Source organism: Muntiacus reevesi, chromosome 14, assembly GCF_963930625.1.
Source record: "Muntiacus reevesi chromosome 14, mMunRee1.1, whole genome shotgun sequence".
NCBI lineage: Eukaryota > Metazoa > Chordata > Mammalia > Artiodactyla > Cervidae > Muntiacus > Muntiacus reevesi.
In genome coordinates, this window is record NC_089262.1 from 51,947,703 (window position 1) to 51,964,989 (window position 17,287).

The following is a 17,287-nucleotide window of genomic DNA, read 5'->3' on the forward strand; positions in this document are numbered from 1 at the left end:
GGCTACTCATATTCCTACTACCATCTCAAGTTGCCTAACTAGGCATCAACTGTACCTAGAAAGTATTTTTTGCAAAAAATTAGAAAAATATGCATATTAGGTGTTAAATAGGAAAATAAACATTCTGAGACTCAGCTGTCTGAGTAGACAGTGCTGATGAAAAGAAAAGCTATCATGCTGGAAGAAGGAGGTATCAGGCTAATAAGTAGGGAAAAAAGTGTAAAGTTAGTGGATTTAGGGATCATGATATGGATGCTATGATCTTATATATGAAAAAATATTCAAGGAGAGAAAGCAGGTGTAATGGTTTGCTTTCTTTTTTTTTTTTTTTTGAAGTACAATTTTTTAATAAAGATAATTACAAAAGATGGAAAAATCAGCTCAGAAAGGCCAATTACTTCTTTAATAGATCAGTTTTTTGACATCATAACACATCAATTTTAAATACTATCACGTAAAGCATGGTGGAGAAAAGAAATTTTGCTTCATAATTAGAAAACTCACAATAAAACTTGCCAAGAAAAACAAAAACAACAAAAAAAGCCATTTTGAACATGCCAAATAAATACAGTCCATGCCAAAGTAGTATAAAATGAAGCCAGAAGTCTTCAAAAAGAAAGAACATTTTTCTTCCCAACATTTGCTCACTTTTTAATGGTTTCTCAAAGTGGTGAGACTCAAATTCAAGGATTGCTGAGCTGTTCTGATTTGGTTCCTTTGGTATCTGTTTTTTCACCACTATTATCCTTGGATTTATCTTCCTCCTTAATATCTGCTTTTTTGTCCTCCGTTTCCTCCTCCTCCAATTCTAGCTTTTTTTGCTCCTTGTGATCAGCCACATTTCTATGACCACCTTCTCTTTCGGCCTCAGAATCTGAGAACTCTTCATCACAAGCTATTTGTTTGTTTGATGCTCGAATAGAAATTCTCTTGTCTGTATCTTCTCCATTTTCATCTCCACTATCTTCATGAACTGCATCTTCTGGAATAGCTTGCATCTCGACACCAGGTGCATGAGTCAACATGCGTAAACTTTCAAATAAATGCTGTTTTATCTTTTCCATATATTCTGGAGTGTTCTGGTTTGTCATGTTTGAAGGACTAATATGCAGTTTGAAGTCTGGTCCAAAATACTCAAAATAATCATTATATGGCAATTCGTTGGGAATCTCACAGTCAAGGGCAACTGCAGTCTCATATGTCCAACACCGAGCAACGTTGCGGATTGTGTATCCACCTCCCCCAAGCATCAGTAATGATAAATTGAAAGTTTTTACAACTTCTACACATTCAGCATGACCTTTACCTGTCAAATTGAAGCAACCAAGTCTATCACCAGATAGTGAGTCTGCACCTCACTGTAGCACCACAGAACTAGGCTGATACATCTCCATCGCTTTTGAAATAATAGGCTTAAATATCTGGCCATATGATTCATCATCTATACCATCTCTCATTGGAAAATTGACAACATAGTATTTGCCTTTTCCTGCACCAATATCCCGTAAGTCTCCTGTTCCAGGAAAGTATTCTCCATATTTATGGAACGATACAGTCATTACATGATCTGTTGTATAAAATGTCTCCTCAACACCATCACCATGATGGATATCAATATATAAGACTCTCTGATGATACTTTAGTAATTCAAGGATGGCAAGCACAATATCATTAACATAACAGAATCCTGATGCTTCTGATTTCTTAGCATGATGTAATCCTCCAGCCCAGTTAATAGCCATATCCGTTTGTTGTCGGTTTAACTTCACAGCACCAGCGACTGAGTCACGAGGTGAAAGCTGACAAAGCACAAAAAGTCCATCAAACACTGGACAGTCCTCTCCAACATTAAATCTCTGCATCTGCTTACTATTCTCAGACATGTTATCTGGTCTTATTGAACGTAGAAATTTGATGTACTCATCACTGTGGTATTTTGTCATTTCTTCAGCAGTGGCTTTATGGGGCCTATATATTTCCATTTTTCTATATAAGCCATAATTTAGCAGCAAGTTAGGGGTCATGCGGATCCTATGAGGTTTCATGGGATGACCCTGTCCATGATAATAATTTCCAATATCACCATCATAGTAGTAGCAGACTTTCTTCTTGTGGCCTCCTTGACTGTAGGCCATGGACTCCCCGGCCACTGCTGCCTCCCGCTCCTCCTCTTGCTGCTGCTGCTGCTGCTGCCTCCGCGGCTCTGGCGGGGAGAGAAGAGGGCTGGGGCAAAGGTGGAGGGTGGCAGTCCCGTGGGGAAGGGCAGGCCGGAGGGAGGAGAGGACGGGGCTGCTGGGAGACCTGGGTACCGCCTGGCCGAAGGGCCGAGAGCACAGACCAGGGGGCGGCAGTGGCGCCAACTCCTGGTTTGCTTTCTTTTAACCCCAATGATGAAGTGATTAAGACTATACTGTGGCTATCTATGGCTGATTCATGTTGATGTTTGACAGAAAACAAAATTCTGTAAAGAAATTATCCTTCAATTAAAAAAAAAAAAAGTATACTGTGTTCCCATAGAGCAGGGATTTTAGCTGAATATACCTGTACCTTTTGGCCTGGAAATGGTCCCCCATTTTGTAACAATGGATTTATACTGAGGACGAAAATGACATTACAAGGCAGTCAGAAGTAACTAGAAGTGGTGATGCATGTAGTCTTTCTAGGTCCATTTTGGAAAAAGATCTGGGGAGAAGAATTGGGTGGGTTTGTAGATAGATGAAGGAGGAGGTCATTCAGGGAACAGAGTTTTGAGTTTCGTATTAGAGGATTAACTTATGCTCAACATGCTTAGGAGAGCTATTGAGCGTTGCTGCTCTGTTGCTCCTTCCGTTGATTCTTGTGTCCCTGTGGGTCATAAATCACCTACCTGCATATCTACATGAGCTCCCTGCTTTCACATGGAAAGAACAATGACTGCAAAGGGGGCAGAAGCTTCCTCTTGGTGCTCTGTGGGAGTTGACTTATGTTTCTAGCAATCTAGGCAGCTTGTTAATTTTAATGTCTCTCTTATTTTTACCATGGAGGTAATGAATATTAAAACAGGCATAGACTACCTGTGTTGGTTTTCAAAGTGTAAAGATGCCAGCTTTCACTAAGTAAGGATTTAACTTCTTAACTTTTGTAGTCCTGTAGCACATACTACAGTATCAGGCATGTAATATGCATTTTGATAACTGAGGAGATGAATACGTGGCTGAATTTGCAAATGAAGTACAACTATACCCCAAAGATACTGCAGGTTTGGGTCCAGACCGCTTCGCTAAAGGGAATGTGGCAATAATGTGAGTCACATGAAATTTTTGGTTCCCCAGTGCATATAAAAGTTATGTTTATACTGTTTTGCAGTCTATTAAGTGTACAATAACCTTATGCTTAAAAATATTAAAAATACTTTATTGCTTTGTTGTTGTTCAGTCACTGTAAGTCTTGTCCGACTCTTTGCGACCCCATGAACTGCAGCACACCAGTCTTCCCTGTCCTTCACTATATCCTGGAGTTTGCTCAGACTTCTCTCCGTTGAGTTGGTGATGCCATCCAACCATCTCAACTTCTGCTGCCGCCTTCTCCTCCAAAAAATGCTAATTGTTCTCTGAGTCTTCAGTGAGTCATGGTCTCTTTCCTGGTGGAGGGTCTTGTTTCAGTGTTAATGGCAGTCCACCTTGTCACTTCTTTATCCTGCCACTAACTTTTGAAAAACATTGGGTCAGTTGTCCTTTAGATTTCTGGATTTTTCTATTTGCTTCCTGTGGTGCCAATTAACTTGGACCTTTATCACTTGACTTCCTTAATTGATTCTATCCAATTTCAATTTTGGGGGCAAGAATATTTCATAGATTATGCTCTCTGATCCATGTTATACAATGTCAGCATATAATATCTGGATGCACTTACTCTTAGTAATGCCAGGATTGATCACTAGGTTCAGGTGATGATAGCTCAATCCCTCCTGTGTAAATTCCCCAACAACCTTTTGTATAATATTTCAATCCCTGATTATTGTTGACTGATTCTTTTTATGAGGGAATGAAAAGTAGCGACTTTCTAGTTAGATTCTACCATTCTTTCCATGTTTATTGGATGGAATTTTGGGGGAAAAAAAATCCACTTTTCCTTATCAAATTAGGCTATTTGGTTGCTATTAAGTATAGTTCATACAAGAAAAAAAGGATAAATGCTTATTTTTTCCTTTTGATAGTTTTCAGACCAAGGGATTGATGTCTTAAATACTCCTGATTATGTCCAATAAGTTAGGTTTGGAGATTTATATTCTATTCTCTCTCATTCACATCTGCTCTCTAATATTATGAACTCATGGGTGTTAATTATAGGCATACATACCTCAGAGATATTGTGGGTTTGCTTTTAGACCACTACAAGAAACCAAATATCACAAGAAAGTGAATCACATAAATTTTTTTTCCCCTAGTGTGTATAAAAGTTATGTTTATCCTATGCTGTAGTCTGGGCTTCCTAGGTGGCACTAGTGGTAATGAACCCTCCTACCAATGCAGGAGACACAAGAGATGAGGGTTCGATTTCTGGGTCAGGAAGATCTCCTGGAGGAGGACATAGCAGCCCTCTCCTGTGTTCTTGCCTGGAGAATCCTGTGGACAGAGGAGCCTGGTGGGCTACAGTCCATAGGGTTGCAAAGAGTCAGGCATGACTGAAGGGACTTAGCACACACATGCTGTAGTCTATTAAGTATATAATATTATTATGTCTAAAAAAGAAATGTATATACATTAATTAAAATGTTTTTGCTAAAAATCCTAAGTATCATCTGGACCCTCAGTGAGTCATGGTGGAGGGTTTGTCTCAGTGTTGATGGCTGCTGACTGATCAGTGGTTGCTAAAGTTTGAGGCGACTGTGGCACTTTCTTAAAATAAGACAACACACGAAGTGTGCCTCATCGTCTAACTCTTCCTCTCGTGGACGATTTCTCTGTAGCATGCAATGCTGATTGATAGCATTTTACCCACAGAAGAACTTCTTTCAAAGTCAGAGTCAATCCTCTCAAACCTTTCTACTGCTTTATCAACTGAGTTTATGCAGTATTCTAAATCTTTTGCTGTCCTTTCAATGATCTGCACAGCATCTTCACCAGGATAGCTTTCACCTCAATAAGCCACTTTTGTTGCTAATCCACACAAAGCAACTCCTCTTTCATTAAAGTTGTATCCTGAAATTGCAACAATGCAGTCATGTCTTCAGGCTTCACTTCTAATTCTCTTGCTGTTTCCACCACATGTATAGAGATTTCCTCCACTGAAGTCTTGAACCCCTCAGGCATCCATGAGAGCTGGAATTATATTCTTCCAAATTCCTGTTAATGTTGATACTTTGACCTCTTCTCATGAATTAAATATATTCTTGATGGCATTTAGTATGGTGACTCCTTTCAATTGACTTTGCTCAGATCCATCAGAGGAATCACTATCTATGGCAGCTATAGCCTTGTGAAATATATTTCTCTAATAATAAGACTTGAAAGTCTAATTTGGTCCATGATCCATGGGCTGCAGAATGGATGTTGTGTTAGCAGGCATGAAAACAATATTAAACTAACTTGTACATCTCCATCAGAGTTCTTGGGTGACCAGGTACTTTGTCAATGAATAGCGATATTTTGAAAGGAAACCTTTTTTTCCCCCTGAGTGATAGGTCTCAAGAGTGGGCTTACAATATTTAGGAAGCCATGTTGTCAACAGATGCGCCGTCATTCAGGCTTTGTTGTTCCATTTAAAGAGTTCAGGCAGAGTAAATGTAGCACAATTCTTAAAGATCCTAGGATTTTCAGAATGGTAAATAAGCACTGGATTCAACTGAAAGTAATAAGATAACTTATTGTCTCTAATAAGAGAGTCATTTTGTCCTTTGAAGCCAAGCTTTGACTTCTCTTTAGCTATGAAAGTCCTGCATGGAATCTTCTTCCAATGTGAGGCTGTTGCGTGCATGAGTGTTAAGTCCCTTCAGTTGTGTCTGACTCTGTGTGACCCTATGGATTATAGCCTGCCAGGCTCCTCTGTCCATGGGATTCTCCAGGCAAGAATACTAGAGTGGGTTGCCGTGCCCTCCTCCAGGGGATCTTTCCGACCCACGGATTGAACCTGTGTCTCTTACATTCACCTGCATCGGCAGGCTGGTTCTTTACCACTAGTGCCACCTGGGAAGCCCTATAAGACTGTTAGGTCTACATTGAAAATCTGTTTACTGTAGCCACCTTCATTAATGATCTTGGCTAGATCTCCTGAATAACTTGCTGAAGCTTCTACATCATCATTTGCTATTTCATATGGCACTTTTATATTATGGCTATAGCTTCTTTCCTTGAACCTCGGGAACCAATCTCTACTAGCTTTAAACTTTCCTTCTGCGGCTTCTTCACTTCTCTCAGCATTCATAGAACTGGAGATATTTAAGGCTTTAACCTGGATTAGGCTTTGTTTAGGGACTGTTATGCCTGATTTGATTTTTCTATCCAGACCCCTAAAACTTTCTTCTTATAGGAAGTAGGGCTGTTTTCCTTTCTTATCATTTGTGTGTTCACTGGAGTAGCAGTTTTAATTTCCTTCGAGAACTCTTCCTTTGCATTTACAACTTGGCTAATGGGCACAGGAGATCTAGCTTTCAGCTTGTCTCTGCTTTTGACATGTCTTCCTTGCTATGCTTAATTATTTCTATCTTTTGATTTGAAGGTAAAGACCTGTGGTTCTTCATCTGAACAGTTAGAGACCACTATAGGGTTATTATGTGGCCTACCTGCTACATTGTGTGTCTCAGGGTACAGGGAGGCCTGAGGACAAGGCAAGAAACCAGGAACAGTCAGTTAGGGAAGCAGTCAGAACACAGAACGTCTATCATTAAATGGCATGGTTTGTGCATCTAAAACAATTATAATAGTAGTATTAAAGATCACTGATCACAGATCACCTAACAAATGTAATAGTGATGAAAAACTTTGAAATATTGTGAGCATTAACAAAGTGTGACAGACATGATGTGAAGAAATGTTATTGAAAAAAGGGCACCAATAGACTTGCTCAATACAGGATTGCCACAAACCTTCAATTTGAAAAAATATTCAATAATTGTGAATAAAGCAAAATGCAATGAATTGAGGGAGAAAAATGGTATCTATCTTTTTCATGCTTCAAGAAGTACAAAACGTCTCTGTCTAGATGTACATTTGACATTGAAAAAGAAATTCTTAAGGTAAAATTAGAAAATCAACTTTATTTTCTTGCAGTAGCCTCTGCATAAGCTCCTGTGGGGCTATTTCACTTTGATATCTTGAATGAAATTTTTAGATAGAGTTCATAGTTTATGTGTTCATTCTTATGAATAGAAAGTCTTCTGGTCTCTTGACCATGAGTTTTATGTGAATGCTGGCAACATCTTTGTAATAGTCCCGAACTGGAAACAACCTCCATATCCATTAACAAGAGAAAGGAAAAAACAAATTGTAGTCTATCCATACAATGGGATAATATTCATTCATCAAAAGCATAGACTGTTGATGTATACAACATGGATGGATCTTAAAATAAATATGCTGAGTAAAAGACGCCAGACAAAAATGAGTATACACCATATGATTCAATTTATATAAAACTGTAAAATGCAGACTAATCTTCAGTGACAGAAAGCAAAGTGGCAGTTGCCAGGGAGGAATGAGAAGGGGGGTTTCTATAAAGGGATACAAAGACATTTTGGGGAGTGATTGACATGTCCACCATCTTGATTGAGGTGCTAGTTTCATGGGTATGTACGGAGGTCAACTTTATGCAATTATATGTACAATAATTATATCAGTCAGTTCATTAGCAGTAACATCAAAAGCCTTCAGGGCAGCGTCGGGGCCCACTGCTGGAGTCTGAAGTCCTCAGCAGGCCTGCTGTGTGTCCCTTTAACCCTCAGATGTGTCTGCACTGGAGTATGGGGAGGCAGAAGGCAGGGTGCGGTCGTTTCCAAACAGGCTGGCCCACAAGTTTTCAAAGTGGAGGGGAGCGGCAGCCCTGCCAGGGAAACCTCGGTTCTGGTTTTCCTTAGACAGAGACTGGTGACAGAAACCGGTGTGCTGGTCTGGAGAAGAGGGGTGCAGAGAACCACGAGGCACAGGTTTTACGGACACCATACTTCCGAGAGAAAGAGCCAGGACCACACCACACACACACCATCCTGCAAAGAAAATCAAAGATCAGAATGTAGTTTCATCAGAAATCAATTCTCCAGTTTCTTTGGTTTGGGGTGGAAGTGCTCTTTTGGTTTATGTAAGATTCAGATGGGTTTCCCCCCTCCAGGTTTGTCAACATACAGCATAGTATAAGGTGGACAACAGGATGATTTGACTTACATACATCATGAAATGATTCCAGTAAGTTTAGGGAGCATTCATCATCTCATACAGATACAGAATTAAATAAAAAATATTCAAAATATTTTTTCCTTGTGATGACAATATTAGGATTTACTCTTAACAACTGTTCTATGTGACACAACAGTGTTATATTTATCATAATATATTATATCACCAGTATTTCTTTATCTTATAACTGGAAGTCTGTACATTTTGATTGCCCTCTTCCAATTCTCTCTTCCCTACCTCTTTCTGATAACCACAATTCTCTTTTTCTATGGGTTTGTTTTTGAAGTATAATTGACTTACAGCACTGCACTAGTTCCTGAAACACAACAAAGTGATTTGATAGTTTCTTTTACTTCCCCTTTGTTCTGCCTTTTCTTTCTCAGAAGAGTGCCTTCAAGTAATATTTTAACTGTTAATTTTTTAAAAAGAGATAATTTCCGGTATCCAAACAAATTTGGGGACCAGATTTCTGACCTTTCTATTTATATGTTAAATAGTAGATTTTTTTTTTTTTTTGGGGGGGGGTAGGCAATTTCAGTGACCACATTTTCTTTTCATAGTCTTTGAGAGACGTTGACATGAAGTAGTATCTCAGTACTTTTTAGAGTTGACAACCCATGTCCCGGAGTGTTAACAGAGAATTGTGGACTTGAGTAGGAAGCTGTTCTATTGTGACATGCTAATTTTAGACAGAGGGGAAAGGTTTTCAATATTCTCAGAGGAAGGAAGCCTTAAAACTGCCTATCTGAAGCAAACAAGTGTGTGATTTATGGATTTGGGTCAGTTTGAAAATATATTTGTATATGAGAGGAATAGCCTTTTTTGTGTGTGAATACTTTAGTGGATTAATTAGTTTTAAAAATATTTACTGAGTGTCTGTTATCTCCCAAGTATTCTGGGTACAACAGTGATTAGGCTGCTGCCCCTTGGTTATTCTGACTTATTTGTGTGTTCTTGGATTTTGCTTGGAGACAACAGACTCTTCATTTCATGTTTTAAATTCTCAGGGGTGTGTATTTGAAAAGAATATGGAATTAAGATAGCATATTTTCCCTAAGTGAGAAAGTTGAAAGAGAAGGATAAGTGAGTGAAGTGAAGTTGCTCAGTTGTGTCTGACTCTTTGCAACCCCATAGACTGTAGCCTACCAGGATCCTCAGTCCATGGGATTTTCCAGGCAAGAATACTGGAGTGGGTTGCCATTTCCTTCTCCAGGGGATCTTCCCAACCCAAGAATCGAACTCGGGTCTCCCACATTGTAGGCAGATGCTTTACCGTCTGAGCTACCAGCAAAGCCGAAAGAGAAGGATAGACCCTTAGATTTCAGAGTTGGGCTCTTTCTCCAACCGTGGCTTGCTGGGTCATTTTGCACAGACTTTATTTTCTCAAAGCCCCTTTCCCCTGACAGTCCTGTAATGAGGAGCTCATAATTGTTTGCACAGTGTTCTGAAATCTTCAGAAGCAAGCTACAGTGTGTATAAAATGACATTCAAGAGACAAAAAATTTAAGGCTAGTGTTGGTTTTCTTTTCCTAATGCAAATATCTGTTATTTTTCTCAGTGAGGATCACCAGACAATGGAAGCTGCCAAATATTTATAATAGAAATTTCTTGCTTTGTAATTTGGATCCTGTGTGGGAGGATTCCTGATTATTTATAATTATTTACTTTTAGCTGGTGACCTGATTTTCTTTCTATTTTATAATTACTTATTTTATAGTTACACTGTTGGAAGCCTGAAACAAATGAAGTTTTCAGTGGTCTCACTTCTAGTTTCCTATACTCAGCAAAATAATCAGAGCAGTAGTAGCATTTTCAGGAGTGAAGCCACTTAGGGAGGGCTCAGCATATGTCAGTGAGGTGAATTACAATAGCCACAAAACATAAGGCACACACAGGCTGGCAAGGTAAGTGTGTGTGTGTGTGAGAGGGAGAGAGAGAGAGAAAGAGATGAACACTGTACTAGTTATCTTACTGAAATCTGATGGCTTGACTTCAGAATGTGTTTTGGAGCTTTGTATGTAATATTCTTAGTTTTATACCAGTAGTCTTGAGCTTCCCAGATGGCTCAGAATCCATCTGAGGTGGTAAAGAATCCACCTGCCAGTACCGGAGACGTGGGTTCGATCCCTCGGTTGGGGGACGATACCCTGGAGAAGGAGATGGAAACCCACTCCAGTATTCTTGCTGGGAAAGCCCATGGACAGAGGAGCCAGGTGGGCTATAGTTCGTGGGGTCACAAAAAGTCTGACACGACTGAGTGACTGAGCCCACACCGGTGGTCCTGACAGCTACTTGGCCACTGTTAATAATAGGGACCACAAGATTGTGATTTGTACTATTTTGAACAAATTAAATTGCCTAAGCTCAAAACATTCTGACCTACTGGCAGTTTGTTCTACAATATCAAAGGTTCTCAAGTTGGAAGGCTAGCTTTGGCCATAGACTGCTAATCAAGGAGGAGCCAGTCAGGTAAGGTAAATGAATACAATGGAATGTGTAAAGGAAAATAACTAATACAAATGAGATAAAACACCCAGGCCTTCTCAGGCTAGGATACTCTTCTCACTTTTGGAAGTGATGTGGGCTCAAGGAAACATTTTCAGCAATACAGAACAATAGCACCAAGGTGATATTGCACATCCACAGTGACCCAGGGCACTTCAAACTTCTAGAAATTCCAGCTTTGCAAATGAAAGGGAGATATGCTAGGGACGTATTTCTCTCTTCCTCCTGATCAGGCATAACCAGGGTGCCATGCTGTGGTGGGTGCTGGTGTGAGTTTGCTGCCCCGGATTTCTGGGTACCTGGTCAGGTGGTGCTGGGGGCTGCCACCATAGGGGATCATTTCTGGTGACTTTGGAGGTACTTGCCTCCCAGGGTGCTTCATTCCTCAAATGTAAGTGTGATCACCTATGCCACTCTTCTGCCTGAAGCCCTTGAATAGCTTCTCTTTGTGTTTACTGATTCCTGCTTTTGGCTATAGTCTTCGCTCTTCCCACATCACTCTTCATGCTCCAGTCCCACCAAATTTACCCATGTACATTTTTGTAACTGAGGCCGGATGCATTACTGTCTGGTCCTTAGCATATTTTGTTCTTCCTGCTTTAGGGTCACTTCCTCTCTCTTCCCTTCCCCCACCCCATTCTTCCCTCCCCCTTGCCCCCCACTCCCCCCACCCCCTGCCACCACCACACATACATTTGGCCATTGTAGATGTTAATTCCTCTGTGAAATATTCTTGATCTCCCCCCACAACCAGGTCTGGGTTAGGAACCCTCTAATGCTTAAGAGAACCTTCTCTTTCTCAGACTGTTGTTATAGTTATTATCTTAAGATTTTCATGCTTGCCCTGCTCCCCACCCTGACTCCCCCGATAAGCTCTGTGAGGGCCGGGACCTTGTATTCTGGTTGCATCCTCAGTGCCTGAGTCAGATTAGAGCATAGTTAGGTGTTCAATTAATGTGTGATTGAAAGCCACCCTACATAGGCTGAAATTATGGGAGATTAAAGCTCATCTAGTGATTTGGAACACACATGAATGTCCTGTATCTGACCTAATGAGACATGTTTTCTTAAAAAAATATAAATTTGAAATGCAATTGATAAAGCAGCTGGAAGCTATGGATTATTGTTTCTGATGAGATGACAAGATGCCCTGGGTTCCCAGAGCTGCCGCCAGACCTGAACAGTGACAAACTTTGGTTCCAGTTTTTTGTGAACCTTTGGACATTTGGCCTCAGATTAACACTTTGGTGCCTGAGATTTTCTCGTGCCTCCTGAATCTTTACCTGTCCTTATGCACCGCGGGTGTGAGGGGCTCTGATCCTCTATGCCATTGAAAATCTGAATATGATTTATAATCGGCCATCCACAGGTGTCACATCTGTGGGTTCAGCCAAGTGCAGATTGTGTGGTACTGTGGTATTTACTGTTGAACAAATTCCACACATAAATGGACCCTCAAAGTTCAAACCTGTGTTGTTTAAACTTCCAAAATAGGATATAACTAGGGTCTGTATGTTTTACTGTTCAAAAGTAGTCTAACTAAACAAATACATTCATCTCTGTGCTTTTCTTTTACCTTCATTTATTTAATGTCCGTTTTTACCTAGACTAACGCTGTGAGTAATGTTGACTAACACCTTGGTACCTTCATGCCTCTATCTCTAGGTGTCTGCCCTCAGTGCTCAGTGATGTACTAGACTCCTGAAATTATTCCAAGCTTTTAGTTTTTTTTTTTTTAATACAGTATTATAGGGTTAGCCTTCTCCCTATCTTTTCTGTTTGTTAAATCCTTTGACAAATATTTATTCTTCGTTTTATCTTTAGCTGGTCCTTGATCTCACTCTGAAAGATTTATTTTTTGAACTATCACCTATACTCGTTTCACATAAAACCCCTCTCCTCCATTTATCCCACAGGTGATCAATATTCCTTGACCTAATAGTTCTTCTTCCCCAGACTGCTGCTTTTTGAGTCAGGAATGTTCTTAAGAGTGTGTGTAAATCCACAGTGGTGCTATGACTGATGAAAAAATGCCACAGATACTGTTTGCCAATATGTCATTTCTTTAATTGTGAAGTATGTAAAAATTCAGCTGTTTTATGGTGACTATAAAAAGTAGACAAAAACAGGATGCTCCTAGACTGATACATGGGCTTTCTCATCACTGCACTTTTCTACTTGCTGATGATTCCACTTGCAGAGAGTGAGGCTGCTCTGAGCTGCTCTGCCAGCTAACCAAGCTATGTGCCAACTTGCTAACCAGATTCAGTAACAAGTGCAAATCTATCTTAGACTATCCCTGGATATTCACTGCAAAGGTAAATTCTCCAGGCTACCTGTTTCCTAGCTAGACCAGGACCTCAGGCCTGCCTGTGATTTATTTTTGCAAACCAGTTGATTCTCCTTTTTATGTCACACCTACGAAGTCAATCTGAAAGCAAAATACTTCAACCTAGAAGCCAGAGGAAATATTGCAGGATGATACAAGTTAGTTTTTGAGAAAGCTCAAGGCAGTGTTCCCTGCAACTTTCTTTCTCTGGAATTTTTTTTTTTTTCATTTGGGAGACTTTTCTGCAGAATATCTTTATTGTTTTCAACTAGACCAGTAGTGTCCACTGCTGGTGGTAGAGGTAATCACTAGAGACTTCTAGAAATAAAAAGGAGAAGATATTGGCCAAGGACAGCCATGAAACAGAATGAAGTTGTATCCAATGTATTTTGCATGCCATGAATCAGTGTGAGTGAAAGAAAAGACAGTGCATAGAAAATGCCTAGTCTGGTGCTCCTAGAGACAATTATTTTATTATCATTATTGTTTATCCCCTCAACAGTAGCAGTGATAAACCATGGGTGGCAGAAGCATGTGACAATTATTGTTTCTGTTCCTGGAGAAGGCTGTCTGAGGCTCAGCATGGTTGCTTGTGTGCTTTTTACACTCTTGCTCCAATTGTGGTAGTTGATATGTGGGTAACTAACACTTACAGAACTCTTATTATTGCTAAGGTGGTTCATATGGAGTCTTTATAGACAAAGAGTCCTGGGAATTTGACTTATAGTTCATCCAAGTTACTGAACTTGAAATTTAATCCCTCAAGACTATTCTCTCAACTTTCCTTAAGTACCTGCCTTTAAAGGCATCTCTTGTTTTACTGGCCTTCACTTTATTGTACTTTACAGGGATTTTTTGTTTGTCTTTACAAATTGAAGGTTTGTAGCAACCCTGTATAGAGTTAAGTCTGTTGATATTGTTTTTCCAACAGCATTTGAGCACCTTGTGTCTGTGTTACATTTGGTAATTCTTGCAGTATTTCAAACATTATAATTACTACTATTATGTTTGTAATGATGATCTATGATCAGTGATCTTTGTGATCATTGATATTACTATTGTGATTATATTGGCATTTTTAGCAATAAAGTATTTTTTTAAGTGGAAAAAAAAGAGTACTTGGAATTGATGCCCAGCTTTTTTTTTGAAAGGACAGAATTGGTATTCTGTTTACTCTAAGACCCGAGGTATGCACTGAGTCTTATGCATCGTTTTTCCTTTGGCTGCCTAAAATCTTTCCCACCTTCCTAACAGCATCATGTTATGTTTGTTGCCTTGTCCTTCCAATCTGGTGCACTAACCTTCACTAGACAAGAGCTGGGATTTGAGCCAGGTTAGACCAGTTGGATGTTCCTTCCTGGAGTGTCCCCTTCCTTCCCTTCATCTTCCTTGAATCTTACTGGAATCCATGTGTCCCATTGGCAGATAGGTTAATTCCTGCTTAAAGGTAATTCCTCAAATCCTTCTTCTCAGCCTCTGGAGCAGTTTGGTTCTGGTTGGTGGTCACATCTATTAATAGTTCTCTAGTTTTCCCGTTGATTCCCATGCACTTATGTTCATGCTGGAAAGCCCATTGTTTCTGTGGCCTGTAACCAAAGAAATCTAGCTGCTATCGGGACCTTCCCAGTAGCTACAGGTCTGATTCCCAGGCTGAACCCTCTTGTCTGCCTGGACTTAGTAAGAACAGGAGAAGACTGCACACTTTCTCAGGGACCCTAGGGCCCAGAAGTGAGAAGGGTGACGTGAAGTTCCCTTCTCTTCACAGAAGCTAATTTTTGCTGGATTATAAACATGTGTGGCGCTTCTCTGATAACTCAGTTGGTAAAGAATCTGCCTGCAGTGCAGGAGACCCCAGTTTGATTCCTGGGTTGGGAAGATCCCTTGGAGAAGGGTTAGGCTACCTACTCCAGTATTCTTGGGCTTCCCTTGTGGCTCAGTTGGTAAAGAATCCACCTGCAAAGTGGGAGACCTGGGTTTGATCCCTGGGTTGGGAAGATCCCCTGGAGAAGGGAAAGGCTACCCGCTCCAGTATTCTGACCTGGAGAATTCCATGGACTGTATAGTCCATGGGGTCACAAAGAGTTGGACACGACTGAGCGACTTTCACTCACTCAAACATGTGTAGTTATTAATTTGACTCTCCCCAGCAGCATAGGGGCTTGCACAGTGCAGGTGCTTGGCAAATGTTCACTTAATTAATCGAGTTGATGACGGGCCAGAATTCTGAGTTCTAGTCTGAACTCTTAGCAATGGGAGCTTTCCTTAATCTTGGCCTCATTTTCTTTCTGAATAAAGTCAGAATCGCAATATCTGCCCCACCTCCTTCTTAGAGTGGTGAAGAGGGTGAACTGACGTGATGCATGGGGAAGGATTTAGTGTACACTGAAGCAGTGAGAAAGCAGTTAGAAAGTAGACATAGGATTGAGCTTTGACTCTGCCCAAGATCCCCTCACTGTGAACAAAATTCTTGCTCCTTGGCCCTCAGTTTCCCAGTTTATAAAAAGAGGGCTTTGGACCATAAGATAATTTTTTTTATTTTTAAAATTTTATATTGAAGTATAGTTGATTAGCAATGTTGTTAGTTTCAGGTGTATAGCAGAGTGAGTCAGTTCTATTTGTACATGTATCTACTCTTTCAAATTCTCTTTCTGTTGAGGTTGTTACAGAATATTGAGCAAGTTGCCTGTTCTATTCAGTAGTGGGCCATAAAATTTTAAGCTCCCATTGCCTTCTAACTTTCTGTAATTCTGTGAATGAAATGTTAGAATTACTTGGTGTGGGGTGGCTAAAGTCACTCAGAAGTTTCACCTGCTGTTTCGCTTCAACTCTCTCATTTCTTCCATCATCTTTGGTAATGGCCTCCTGTCTTAGGTCACATGTTTTCTGCCCTTGGATGTGCCCTGAGGTCAGAGTTACACTGTTTACAAGAAGAAATGCTTGTGCTCAATATAGAGTTAATCTTGTCTCACCCGCATGCTTCCTCACTCTCTGCAATCCTGCCTCACCGGCATTCTGTCCTTCGAGGTATCACTCCCCTTTCCTGTTTCAAGACCTTGTGAAAAAGTTTCCCTCCTCCTTGCCATATAATTCCTGCTTATTCCTCAGGTCTTGCCTTGAAAATCAGCTCCCCAGAAAAGCCTTCCATGATCTCCCAGGTTTGGTCAGGCTCCTATTAGGTACACGTGTGGCCCTCTGCGCTTGTCCTTTTTGGCACTTACCACACTTGTGATCAAAATAACTAACTTTATTTTTTAATGTTTTGTTGAATGATGTATTTTAATATTTGATTTAATGTCCATCAGCCCTATTCTTTTTATTTATTGTTTGTTTTTGGCTGTGCTGGGTCTTTGTTGCTGCATAGAATTTTCTCTAGTTGCAGCAAGTGGGGGCTACTCTCTAGTTGAGGTTTCCGGGCTCAGAGCACAAGCTCAGAAGTGGTGTTGCACGGACTTAGTTGCTCCACTGCATGTGGGGTTTTCCTGGATCAGGGATTGAACTGGTGTCTCCCACATTGGCAGACAGATTCTTTATCACTGAGTCACCAGGGAAGCCCCAATAACTAACTTTATAATTAGCTGTCAATATAGGTTCCACTGTATGGTAAGTTCCATAAAGGCAGAGTGTGTGTCTGTCTGTTCACTGTTGTGTAGCATCACCTCGCAGAGTCCTGACACGCTAGTGCTGATGGTGTGACGAATGAGAGACTTGCCCAGACACTTCGTTATTTTGGGGGAGGTAAGAGGCATGGAATAGAAATTTAAAGAATTGGAGTTGTCATGTTGGGAGCTAGGGGATATCTGCAAAAAGAAGTGACTCTGTTGCTAGTGGTACTTGATCAAGTCCTACCTCTTCTCTTAATTCCATGTGGGAATTAATAGGTATGAGATGCCTTAATTTTAGCCTAATATGTCAAATGGGATGTGCCTCAGTCATATGTTTTCACATCACAGATCCAAAATCTAATGGCTTTAAATTACAATGCTTTCTTTGCTCATCGTTCTGTAAGTTGCTAACATGGACAGTGTTCATCTGGGGTGGCTCATCTCTGCTGCCCTGGGGGTTGGCTATGCTAACCATTCATGATTTT

The 17,287-nt window shown here is 40.4% G+C and overlaps 1 pseudogene; it reads right to left on the minus strand.

Annotated features, from left to right (window-relative positions):
- Positions 1-319: 319 nt before the first annotated feature.
- LOC136146472 (histone deacetylase 2 pseudogene) lies at positions 320-2,319 on the minus strand (annotated as a pseudogene).
- Positions 2,320-17,287: the final 14,968 nt, after the last annotated feature.